At 40.7% G+C, this 13,773-nt stretch overlaps 1 protein-coding gene across 4 annotated transcripts in view; it reads right to left on the bottom strand.

Moving 5' to 3' along the window:
- The window catches only part of BBS9 (Bardet-Biedl syndrome 9), a 359,579-nt gene that overhangs the window by 57,447 nt on the left and 288,359 nt on the right, over positions 1–13,773 (bottom strand). The window lies entirely within an intron of this gene.

Consider the following 13,773-nt stretch of genomic DNA (forward strand, 5'->3'; position numbering starts at 1 on the left):
GTCCAGATCAGTCTGGTTTTGAATTCTAGCTCTGCCAGCTGTTTGACCTTGAGCACGTTATTTAATTCCTCTTAGCCTCATCCTCATCTACAAATGGGAATACTAATACCTGTTTCCCCGAAAATAAGACCTAGCTGTACAATCAGCTCTAATGCATCTTTTGGAGCAAAAATTAATTAATATAAGACAGGTCTTGTATCATACTAGATGAGACCCAGTCTTATAGTAAGATAAGACCAGGCCTTATATTATTTTTGCTCCAAAAGATGCATTAGAGTTGATTGCCCAGCTAGGTCTTATGTTCAAGGAAACACGGTAGTCTGGACGTCCAAGAGCTGGGGTGATTACATGAGACAGTATATGAGAAGTGCTTCGTCCTGAGCCAGGCATGAGCAATCAATAACAACAAAATCACCGGTGTGGGTATGTTTGCTGATCTGGATGGGTGGGAAAGCTGCCAGGATTCATTTTGTCTTATCTTTCTGCTTAAGGGGAACAACTCAGCGCAGGGAGGACCTCTGGAACCATGAGGAAAACTGGAATGGAGGAAAAGCCTGCTGTGTCAGCTACTGGTCCCACAGCCTTGGGGTCGCAGGCAGAAGTCAGAGGAGATTATTTCAGGAGGGAGTTTGTGAGATGCAAGCCTAACTAGTCCCACTTTAATGCTCAGGTGACACAAAGAAAGGAAGTGGGAGATTTAGCCCACTTTTGCCGGGGCCAGTGTGGCTGTGCTGCATCAAAGACCCCAGTGAAGGCTGCAATTCTTGGAATCCTGGCACTGGGCAGGGCCCTCGGCAATGTCAGGGGGGCACCGGAGCCAGCAGGATTGGCACAAGGAGGCACCATCCAGGTAACCACAGGCCAAGGAGCAGGAGGGGTCAGCTCATGAGCTCCCCCTGGGGATCCCCAGGAGGTCCCAGACCAACCGGGCAAGATTTTATGGGGTCTGGAGGTGCTAAGCAGCACACGAGGGGAGCATGAGTGCAGTCTGGGTATCGTCACCCGTGTGACTCCGTCTGTACCCTGAGACTGGTAAGACCTAGGGCACCACGGGCCTGACAATCAAAGTGAAATTACAAAGGAAGACAACGAATGAACTGATTCTCATAGAATAACGCCCAACCGTCCAAGCCCCTCACATAAAAGGTGAGAAACCTGAGACTTAGAAAGGAGGAGCCCCTGGGAGACTTACTGTTAGTACCACTCCATCCTCAACCTTCGCAGTTGAGCCGCCTTTCAAATATGCAAATCGATTAGGTTACTCGTAACACCAAAAGCTCGTCTAGCACTTAAAGCTCTTTCTCTTCCAGCTGCTGCTCCGTTTGATTCTCTTCTTATCCCCCTGCACCCACTCTCACCCAGGCTTCTGCACATGCTTGGCTCTCCCACTGCAGTATCTGTACCTGGCCAAATCCCACTTACAACTCAGCTCAGGAACTGCTGTCCAGGGACGGCACTCGGGGCTCTGGGGCCTCATGCACACAGCGCCATCGCAGCACTGCTCACGCTGTGCCATGGTCACTGCCTGCAGGTGTGGTTCCCGTCACAGTGCCTGGAGATCTCTGCACCCCCAGCACTGGGCTTAGTAAACAGGATGGCCCAGAAATGTGTTTGCTGGACAGACGAATGGAGGGAGAGCTATAGGACCAGGATCTCAGAGTTGGGAGGACGTTGGAGAGCTTTAGTCCAGACTGGTGGGATTTGACCAGGATCCTTTGTACAACAGCAGCCATCTGCCTAGGCACGGCTGTTTGCACAATCCAGAATTACTACTTTTGGAGGCAGTTAATTACTTTCAGGGACATGTGTAACCAGCAGAAAGCTATTCCTATACTGAGCCAAAATTTGCCCCTCTGGCCCCTGTTCTGCCCTCCAGAGTCATGCAGAATAAATCGAACCTCTCTTCTACATGACAGCCCTTTATATCTGTGAAGACAGCAATTCTGTTCCCTCTCCTCCAGAATAAACATCCCAGTTCCTCCAGCTCTTCCTTATATAAACACGGTTTCAAGTTTTCTCTCTATCCTAACCACTTGTCTTTGAATAAGCTCCAATGAGAAACACTTAAAAATTTATACAACTAACTAGAGAACCCCAAACTGACCCCGAGATACCAGGCTAGGGATAGGACCGCAGGACACAGCTGTCCCCCCCATGTCCTGGGAATTCTCCCAGCCAGCCTGGCCTCTGGGCGCCTCTGCTCTCTTGGCAGCTGCACCACACACTTAACTCACAATGAGCAGCAAACAGATGACTAAACCCCAGGCCTTCTCCACACTCACCACACGTCTTCCTTCTAGGCTTATGCAGCTGGTGCTTTAGATCAAAGTGCAGACTCTATATACTTGTATATCCACTAGAGGACTTCCCACTGCTTGCCAAAATCAGGATTCTTTTTTACTCTAGTGACCCATTACAGATGCCACTAAGCAAATTAGGAAACAAATTAATTATTTTAGATTGATTTTGAAAATCCTTTCAAGAGATGTCAAAGACTATAAAAACAGCTTCCTACCCCGAACCATTAAAGAATAATAAACCATTAGTTACTACAAAGATATCTCTATACAACTATCAAAGTCTAACCTAGACAAATATCTAAAATTGAATTTGTATTTCAATAATAATGAGAAGAGGTAAATTAAGACAAAATAGTAACCCAGATGTTATTGGATAGGACATATTTTCAAGTTGCTTTTGGAGCCACTGACGAAGACATCTGGCATATAAGAAGGAAAGACCCTTTGTATACAATTTGGCATTTGGGTGCTCTGTGGTCATTTCAGCATTAAAACAGTTCCTACTATTTTACAGACTATTCATCTAAGCAAACTTCTGTTTTCCTAAGTATGTTACAGTAGCATATTAGATAATTTAAGTAGATATGGCATTTAGTTAATATAGAGGTACTACAGAATTTCCTTTCCTATTGCCAACTTGCAGATCAAGTAAAAAACCATGTCATGTTTAGGTATTTGGCATGGATATTTCTTTAATATAATGAGGCATGAGGCCAATACTTCAGAAAGATTGCTACTAAAATACAGGGTTATTACTTGGAGGGCCTGACTTGCTACTTAAGCTCAAATATGACAATGAAAAGCAATGTTTATGAGACAAAAGAAGAGCCTTTGAAATGAGAGTTTCGTTAAATAAAAATGCAAAGTGATAATTCACTGGTCACACACATAGCATACTTACCTGATGAAATGTGTAACAAAACTATGTGGAAATCTAGAAACTCAAGTGTGGGAGGTATCTTAAAGATTAGCTATTTCAATCACCTAAAACCTCTTTGACAGAGTTTAGCCGCCATACAAGCAGAAAGCACAAGGTTGCTTCAAATCAACCTAGTTTGATCCTACTTTTTTTCAATGTTTGCATTCATTCACTTACTTATTTAATCATTGGTTATTTAGGTTACAGGACAGAAAGCACCAATTTGACTGGTTTACTTATCTGTAAGTTAAATAATTGTTTCTTTAAAACAATTTTTGAATTTATTTTTCAATTACAATTGACATATTATATTAGTTTCAGGTATACACATAGTGATGAGACATTTATGTACCTTACGAAGTGTCTGATTCTCTTTTTTTAAAGCTTATGTTTTGCATTTGACCTGTACTCCTATTCTGACCCTAACATTTTAGATAAAGGAACACAAAGCAGATTTTACTAGAATTATCTTGAAGCTTGATCCTGGACAGTGTATTCAGTTTTAAAACAAAACAAAACAAAACATTAATGATGTCCCACAGAGCCAATCACCTTGACTAAGCATTAAAGTTTGCTTCAGGCAAAAGCTTCCAGTCAAGTGTTCTATGCAGTAGCAACTTAAAAAAAAAAAAAAAAAAAAAAAAATAAATTAAGACTGGAAAATCAAATTGATAATGAAGGGTCGGTCCAGAGGAAAGCTGCTTCTGGGGATAGTGAATTAGATACTTTGGAGGAATTATCCCACTGAGACTAACTAGAAAGTATATAAAAATCATTTCTTTGAAGGTACTGGAAAGCTAACAACACAGTGATTGCCAGGTCCAAATCCAGGGGACAATGGACGCCCAAGAAAGTGAGTTCTGAGTTCAATGCTGTTTTTCCCCCTGAGGTCATTAGCGACCTCCCCTGACATGCAGCCCTGATCCCTCACTATTCACCATCACACACTTATACTTGCTTATTTACCTCCATGGAAGAGGCAGCATGGGTCACGAAAAGTGCCTTGGATTAGAAGTCAGAAGACCTAGGCTGAATTGTGGCACCTTTTCTTACAAGCTACATGTCTCTAGAAAAATCATTTAGCTCTCCGGGTCTCAGTTTCCTCATCAGTTAAAAACCAAAACAATAATTTCCCTTGCCAGGTGCTTGTAGATTTAATGAGACATAATGCCATGCTGTCACTCTTACTTGTAAGATTCTCTCTAAAACTTTATTTTTTCTGGGGTGGTCCCCATGAATAATAACAGCAGCAGAAATAACAGCTACAACAGCAGCAAGAGTAAAAACTATTTAGGATCTCATGTGTTAGAAAACGTGCTGAGGATTTTATAAATATTATTTTGGCTAATTCTTTTTTCTTTTCTTTAAAGATTTTTATTAAAAGATAGCTGACATACAATATTATATTAGTTTCAGGGGTATACCATACTTACTCAACATTTATATACCTAAAGAAGTGGTCATGATAAGTCCAACAACCATCTGACACTGTACCATGTTATCACAATATTATGCTATATTCCCTGTGCTGTATGTGACATCCCCGTGACTTATTTATTTTACACCTCGAAATCTGAACCTGTTATTTCCCTTTACCGGTTTTCCCCACTTTTAAAATTTTTCAATTACAGTTGACATTCAACATTATTTTATATTAATTTCAAGTGTACAGCATAGTGGTTAGACATTTATATAATTTAAGAAGTGATTCCCCTGACTAGTCTAGCACTCACCTGGCACTATACACAGTTTAATTACCATATCACTGACTATATTCCTAATGCTTTACTTTACATCCCCATGACTATTTTGAACTACCAATTTGTACTTCTTAATTCCTTCCCCCTTTTCACCCGCACCCCCAAAACCCCTCTCATCTGGCAGCCATCAAAATATTCTTTGTATCTATGAGTTTGTTTCTGTTTTGTTTGTTTCTTTTATTCTTTAGATCTAATTCTTACTATTAGCTATGAGGTAGGTATTATAACTTTCAACTAAGGTGCCAGATATAAAGTATTTCACCACAAATGACACACATATTAAAAGTGGGGGCTGTGATGGGACCCAGGACTCCAGGGTTCTAAACCCCACGCTCTTAACCACTACACCACAGAGAACTTCTTTCCACTTCATATATGGGTCTTCCCATCGGTGTCATCAGATCATCTTAGGCCCCTCTTACTGAACCGGGCGTTAGAGAATATCATGTGAGGTCTTCCCCCAGAAAATTTATGGTCACAATTGACATAATTCACAAAACCAAAATTTAAATGAGCTTCTTTGTCCAAGTGAATAATCTGCATATAATTAAATGAGATTTTACTACATAATCAAAAAGCACTATGATCTGTGCCAGTTTACATAGGTCAAACTGTAGAAAGAGTTCACCAGAGCTCCCAGCACCTGCATGGACTACTGAAACTGATATCTACGAATGGCTCTGGGACACCATGTCCCCCGAAAACATAACTCTGATGAATCTGAGTTACAGATGCTCATTTCAGGGACTCATGATTGAGAACCTACAGAAACCACACCTGGTACGGAACCATAATACACATGGGGATCACAGCCTCCCAAGTACCCACATATCAGACGAAGTCTGGGAAAAACTTCCCTAAAGTTAGGACAAGAAAAGAACCATGTGAATAAACTAAAGACATCCACTGACAAGGCTGTGTTCTTAACAATCTCAAAGCACAAGGAGTAACCAAACTCAGGGGGAAAAATGCCTAAAAATACATGAAACCAGTCATTTAAGTGAAATTAGTAAAGCAAAGAGTCATAACAGAAGAATGACAGCAATTCCATATTTCCTTGCAAAGCAAAAGCTCAGTGTTTTCCAGGATGTAAGACAAGAAGGTACAGACAGAAGAAACGCATGATGTTTTGTTACTGAGGTCCATGCACAGAGGTTACTATCCTTGGCCAAGCAATACAGCTGAAGTAGGAAAAACTGCCAAATTCCTGGAATATGTGATTGATTAATTAATGCATCACGCAGGGCTATTGTTAAAGCAGTAAACATCAATTTGCCTAAAATTTTCTGCTAACTCTGAACAGAAGCTGCTTAACTTCCAGCAACATATGATTCAACTGAGGGAAAAAAAAAAAAAATCAAAGCTTTGAGCTTAGTCAAGAAGAAAAATTTTGAGAATGGATATCAGAGGCTCAGGAAAAAAAGATCACAAGGGCAAAAGTAACCGGCTTTTTAAAAAAATTTTTTTAAATTAAAGTTTATTGGGGTGACAATTGTTAGTAAAGAAAGTTACATAGATTTCAGGTGTACAATTCTGTTACACATTATCTATATCTCACATTGTCAGTTCTCTTTCCATCACCATATATTAGACCCCATTTACCCTCTTCAAGAGCCCCCCCTCCCCCCTTACCCTCTGGTAACCACTAAACTATTGTCTGTGTCTATGAGTTTTTGTTTCTCATTTGTTTGTCTTGTTCTTTTGTTGTTTTTGGTTTATATACCACATATCAGTGAAATCATATGGTTCTCTACTTCTTCTGTCTGACTTATTTCGCTTAGCATTATAATCTCAAGATTCATCCATGTTGTCACAAATAGTCCTATTTCATCTTTTCTTACCGCCGAGTAGTATTCCACTGTATATATATACCACAACTTTATCCATTCATCTATCGAAGGACATTTTGGTTGTTTCCGTGTCTTGGCCACCGTAAATAAAGTTGCAATGAACATTGGAGCACGCATGTCTGTATGGATAAATGTTTTCAGATTTTTTGGGTAGATACCCAGGAGAGGGACTGCTGGGTAACAGGCTCTTAAATGCTGCATCAAGAGAGCTCCTCCCGGCACACAGGATGACACTACGTGGAAAACCATAGGTAGCGCTGACCTGTGGTTGACAGGTAAGAGAACTGAACATTGAATATGAAGAATTTTCAGGAATACCTTATCCAATGTATGTGGCCTATTTGTTTCTGCTTACTCAGGCACAAGAGTAATATACAAAAATTATGTCTAAATAAGTCAAAAAGAGCTCTTTCAATAACTATTAAAACTTTTAAGTAATTAAAAAATATTATGTCATTGTTTAATGGGCAGTTTTTTTCCTAAGTGGTCCTTAAAATAATGCTGTGACTTACAACAGACGGCATCTTATTGTTGAAATACAGTAATACAGGAACAGCTACCGATTCTTGGATGGCTCCAATGCCCAGCAGCACATCAGCACTTTATGTACAATTAGTCCTCACAAGAACCTTAAGAGGGATGTGAAGGGTATTATCCTGAGGACACCTGCACACCTGTGACAGGTAGGGTCCAAAGGAGGTCACACGTGTAATGCGGTTTTTTAAAATATGGTTTAGCACCTCTGTAGTAGCAGTTGTAGCAGTAGCTTGATCTTCCAGATGACGCAGAAACCCTGAATGTGAAAATGATGGTGAAGACGCCACGCCCCAAGGATGTTCTGTAGGTGGTCTAGTGCATCGAGACCAAGCAAGCCACGTAAGTCTCAGTTGCTCTGCATAAGAAATATAACTTGGATATGTCTTAATGAAGAAGAAAAACCTTATTATACACATTTTTCATTCAAGGTTTATTGTGTTTCAGTAAATTGTTTATCGTAGGCCACAGCTACCTAATGAAGGCCAAATATGCAGTAAAAAAATACAGGACAGCAAAGATTATACCCAAAAGGTACAAAGAAATTCCATGTGTAACTGCTCCTCAGACACTGAGCAGCACTTCTCCTGCCCTGAAAAGCAGTGATTCTCTGTTCCTGAGCGCCTGGAAGATGCCTCACGCTACACAAACTGTTTCCGTCAGACTCCAGGCATGCCTTCGTGACGAGGGCATTGGAGAGCCAAGTTCACACACTGTCTTACTCTCATCTTCTTCCTCTGTACCAATTGTTCACTGGGTCAGGAGGAATACAAAGGGAAAGCAAGTTGCAATCCAACCTGAATGTCCATTCTCATGTCTCTTCAAAGCAGAGCCAGTCCTTGATCTCTGGTCTAGCTCCCCATTGTACAGGGAAGAGGACACCAATACTGTGAGGGTTCCAAAATCTGCCTCAGGATGCACAGCTAGTTAGCATTTGCTCAAAAAACAAAAAACAAAGAAAGGGATTTGAACACCAGCCTGACATAATATTCTATTCAACTGATACACCACAGTTTGTATTTTCCAACTATTAGCGTTTAGGGTGCTCTCAGTATTTCATAATTATAAATATAAACATTCTGGAACCAAATGGATTTTAGTTTACTATTATACTTTCAGTGCATTAACTTAGATTACCAGGGCCAAGTGTTGGATTAGTTTTATGACCCACATTTTCCTAGAGGACTGGCTGGAAAGATTGTATCAGAAATAGGTGGGTATGTCTATTTTACCACACATCTGTCAGCACTATTTATTACCAAACTTGGCTAAATCAATATAGGTGAAGTGTACCTAACAGTTGTTTTCACGTGCATATAATCATCACAGGTAAGATTGAAAATTTTTGTGTTTACTGATTTGAATTATAGGGTATGTAAATGAATATATGTATAAAAATGTGTGGTGGTCTAGACATCAATCTGTATCTTTTACCATCTGTACAGGAGAGATAAGATTTTGTTCTTATAGAGCCCCAAAATATTTGAGGTTGCTTGCAAAAAAAGTAAAAAGGGTAGTGCAAAATGGAAGTAGAATGCTTCCTTTTGAAAACATGATTTTTTAAAAAAAGCTATACAGTTGTTGGAGGAGAATCTGTAATTGTATGAAACATTATGAAAATAAATGGGGGTATCAAACAATCCCCAGAAAGTTCTATCCAACTATACGCTTAATTTAAACTTTAATTCTGTGGGGAGATAGAAGAATCTGTCCTTATATTTATTAGAATATAAGACAAGCATATAGACAATTTTTGAGTATGTAATGAGAGCTAAATTATGTCATACCCGCAAGTGAAATTCACAAGAGAATGAAAGCCAGAATAAATAGGGAGGAAATGAAAACTGATCTGCCTCTTAAAGAGGGTGGATAGAGGGGTAAACAGAGGACACTATTTTAGGTGAAGAAACAAGCACTATTCGCCCCAGCGTGATGGAAAGAAGCTGTGTACCCATGGAAAGTCAGCTTTCCCAGAACGACGCGGGAAGCTAGAGAGTCTCAGAAAACGAGTTTTAGAAAGAAGATACAGAGGAGCCAAGTGACTGAAAGTCCTGAATGCCTGGCACTGGAATCCAAACTGAACCAGGGACAAAGAGAACCATGGAAAGTGTGTCAGCAGATGTGTGATGGGACAGCAGTAGGCTGGGCCTAGAGAGAAGAGACATGGGCAGTGAGGCAACTCAAGTGCCACCACAGGAGGCCAGGTGGCATAACAAGGACACAAGCCAAGGGGCTTTCTCAGAAACATTTCAAGTGAACAAAAGCAGGCCCGCGGGCCTGACTAAACCTGGAGCTGCAGCACACTGGTTTTCGAGAAACGAGTGACGAGGATCCATGTGTACATTTCTAGAAGAATGCAATGTCCCAGAAAGGTCAACCTCTGCTCTTTGCAATCAGCAGACTCAAACTAGGCTGGGTAAAGGTAGTTTAAGAAAACTGAACTGATAGGAATACACTTCCAGCCAAAAATCAAATTGGTAAGCATTGTGAAGACGATGACGCTTGTTTTCCTCACTGTGGTTGTATTAATTTTACTGATTTAGTGATTTATTATTTCAATCACATCTTACTTCACAAAGGATTTGAGCTGGCATAATCCTGTGAGAGGGAAGCTTCCGATAATTAATTCTTTGTTCACTTAGGTAGTCTCTTTATTCTCCATTAAAACATTGTTTCATATTTGATAAACATAGGCAACCTTTAAAATAACTACACATCACTACTTCTATATTGTATTCTGCTTGGCTCCAATTCTGACTTATCTCAACTATTTCAATTTTAAAGGTTCGGAGACATGTTCTATCAGCTCTGGGGAAGCAAAAGGGAGTTGCATTGAACCAGGAGTACGTGGCCATCGTGAGCATAAAACTAATTCTTTCATGTTTATCTTGCTGGCTAAGATCATGGGAATTACCCAAATATTTACTTTCTGCTCTATGTTCCCATAGACAGTTATAATTGTGATGATACTTTGACACTCAAAAGGCAGGCTTCACACTGACAGCAGACTTCCTCCTTTTGTTTGCCTTTTAAGAAGAGGTCATTAGTAACACTAATGATTAGCCAGCTCAGTCATCACTCAGCCCAGACGGGAGGTACAGTGGCGCTTACATCAAGCCTGGCCTGTGACGTAGAAGTCTTTGAGCCTCGTGAGGGAGCCTTGATAAGCCTCTCCACACAATAGAATTTCCTATTATAAACATCTGTTTTCTCGCATGACCCATGTTGAACCTGTTAAAAATAAGTTTGTCTTTCCATATCAGTTTGTAAAAGGAATAATCAATCAAAAAGTAAGGCTGAAGGTTCAAATACCCATTTGAACTTTCCCAGGGGATTTTAAAGTTCAATACTAGAGAAGGTACTGATGAAACCCTTAAGAACGCAATAAAGCTTTTCTCTTCAAGTAGGAAACACTATCTACTACAGTGAATGCACTTTGAAAGAAGAGAAAAAGTCAGGCAAAATGCTAATGCAACATGCCAATATTCCTTCCAACCCTAGGACTGTCTGTAATCAGGTCCCCAAGCCAGGTTCCTTTCATTAGCGAGTCCCCTGGAGTCAGGTGGAACACAAACGAGCATTTAGAGCAGAAGTCTGAGCTGGCCCACTTGGGAATGCCAGTACACGACTTTGCTCTCTTGCCATCTGCTAGGCTTCGTGTTAAAGAATCTTAGCCATCGAAGCTGTTTCCTAGGAAGATGAGAAGCAGATCTGCGCAGCGACCGAGAAGGGCAAAGAGGAGTCAGCCATATCCCAGCTCCGAGTGACAGTGCCTCCCTGCCATGCTGGATTCAAAGGATTTCGAGCCCCGTGCAGGCTCAACAGGAAGCATTCCTGACAATTACAGTGTCTACCAAGCCACGTGACAGGGGAGCAGCGGCCCTCGTACCAGTGCCTTGCCTCCCCTGGACGCAGATGTGCACGCGTCCCTAGAGAAGTTTCTTATTCCTGGGAGAATGTCTGGCTACGGCACATGCAAGCAGGCTGACCCCAGAATGCCACGAGTAAGGGCTGCTAATGCAAACACCATGGCATGACTTCAGGCCAGGGTCCTGTCCTACTTTCATTAATTTGTTGAAATGTGCTAAAGTTGTTAGCCCGACTCACAAAACCCTTTCTCTCTCAGTGACTGACAGCTCTGTCCAATAGGATTTTCTGCAGCGACAGAAGTGTTCTGTGTAGTCACCGTCTAATGTGACAGCCACTCGCCACGTGTGGCTACTGAACAACTCAAGATATGACCAGGGAGACTGGGGGACTAAAAATTTAATTTTATTTCACTTTAATTTACTTAGACTTCAATTTAAATAGCCACATGTGACAAGTGGCTATCATATTAGACAGCCGCTATGTTCATGGCTGACTATGACGAGAATACGTTTGCTCGTAATGTTGAAGTAAAGCCACAAAGGATGGGCTCTAACTCGGTTTTGTGTAGTGCGTGTCTAGAACACTGCCTGAAACATGGTAGGTACTCAATAAATATTCATTGAATGAATAAATGACTGGATAAAAGATTTGTCCTGTCAGGTAAATCCTGAGGTGTGTATAGTTTTACAAAAGCTTTTGGCTTCTGTACAGCATAATGGGAGGGGTGTGTGTGTCACGTCACAATTAAATACTCTCAGGCTGAAACCAGTCACACAACCGTATTGATCTAGGAGAGACAGTATTTTCCATAGAACTTCTGTAGATACAGGATCAGTAGAAAAAGGTTTAAACTCTGTGCTGAGAATTCAAATACTCTGAAATATCCTCAGTCTCTAACCTGAAGAGTAAGAAAACAACTCACTTCAGAATTGCCCTATCAGGTACTCTGATAGAACATTATTTTAGGCGAAATTTCTCCATCATCACAAGAAGACAGTAGAGAGAATAAGATATTATCAGATCTGCTGATGGAACTGAGGTTAAGAGTTCTTTTGGGAGATGCAAATAGAATACTGCTTCTCTCAAAGTGAAAGAGAGTAGCCCTACAACAACACATTTTGGCATATATAACTTCAAAAAAATCACATTGAATAGTCTGCAATACCAGCATTTATTTGCCCCCAAAACAGTATTGAGAAATGGCAAAAATGGAGAAGCATTACCAAAGAGATAGATAAAAGAAAACAGTGATGTATTCTGTTTCAAATGGGAAGGTAATTTTTTTTTTAAAGGCTGATAATATAGTACAAAGAATATTACTTTTCATTAGCAATAATAAACTCTAAATATTTTTGCTTTGTGAACCTAACGTCATTCAGAAGACAATTTTCCAGAATTGACTATGGCATTTAGCCCGCTGTGTGACACATGCCATCTTAATAACAATACGACAAGCCATGATGCAGTGCTGTTTAAAACGTAAATAAAATATCTTCTGAGCACTCTTTTTCTACCTCTCAATACTTCTGGGGACATCTGACCTTGAACTGAGAGTGTCTGCTGAAAATGTTGTCCACATGTCGAACGTTCTCCCCTCACACATGCACTCTGCCATCCACCCTCAACCGAACCACCTAAATTACATTCAGATTTTTGTGGTATCGTAATAACTTCAATATGGGATATATTTTCAACATTCTGGTCAGAGACTCCTTTCTTCCCCGCCTCACCCTCCTTCCAAGTTATTTCAGGCTTGCATATTTCATTTTCACATCTCAGTGGGATACCCATCACATAACATTTATTTGTGAGGTCTAAAGGCATAATGTGGGGGATTGTGAACTAGCATGTCAAAACCACATACCGCATGCGTATGTCTTAAAGAATGAAAAAGGATTCCTTTTTTCTCAAGATATATAAGCTGTCTCAACAGTCTAAGTCCAAAGTGAATACCACAACCTAATTAAAGATGAAGAGCATAACAAGCAGTATTAAAATGTCTTTTTTGATTCATTCTCCTCCAAGTTATGTTTTTATCAAATGTCCTGTCTCATTAATGACTTCAATAGATATAATGAGTATACACACCTTCTAATCTCACCGAATTCAGAAGAGAGTTGAAAGAATTTTCCCCTCCGTGTTTCGGGAGGGGAGGTAAGGCAGCAGAGAACCGAGGCAGGGGAGAGAGAGGCTTTAAGAAGATGCTAAGTCCATTCACCTGCCGACAGGGGTGAGCGTACTTACATTCTCCCAACAGAACAAGGCTGTTTATAAAGATCTCTAGAGTTGGAAATCCCACAGTCTCTCTTGGGACGCAGTTCCTACATTTGACAACGTTTATTTCTAGAAAATTCTTCCTTTGCGTCCACCCATGCTCAGGGCCAGTTTCAGAAGCATGTGAGCTGTGCAGACACACAGGGCCCCCCCGCTCAGAAGGGCCCCACACTTGGTTGAATGCTCTTCTGTGGCCCTCCTGAAATTCTGAATCGTTTTATCTTTGATCTTGTGTTTTGTAAGTCTGATGAGACAATGACGTGTGT

The sequence above is a fragment of the Rhinolophus sinicus genome, chromosome 4 (genome assembly GCF_057876585.1).
Source record: "Rhinolophus sinicus isolate RSI-liver-muscle chromosome 4, RSI-T2T, whole genome shotgun sequence".
NCBI lineage: Eukaryota > Metazoa > Chordata > Mammalia > Chiroptera > Rhinolophidae > Rhinolophus > Rhinolophus sinicus.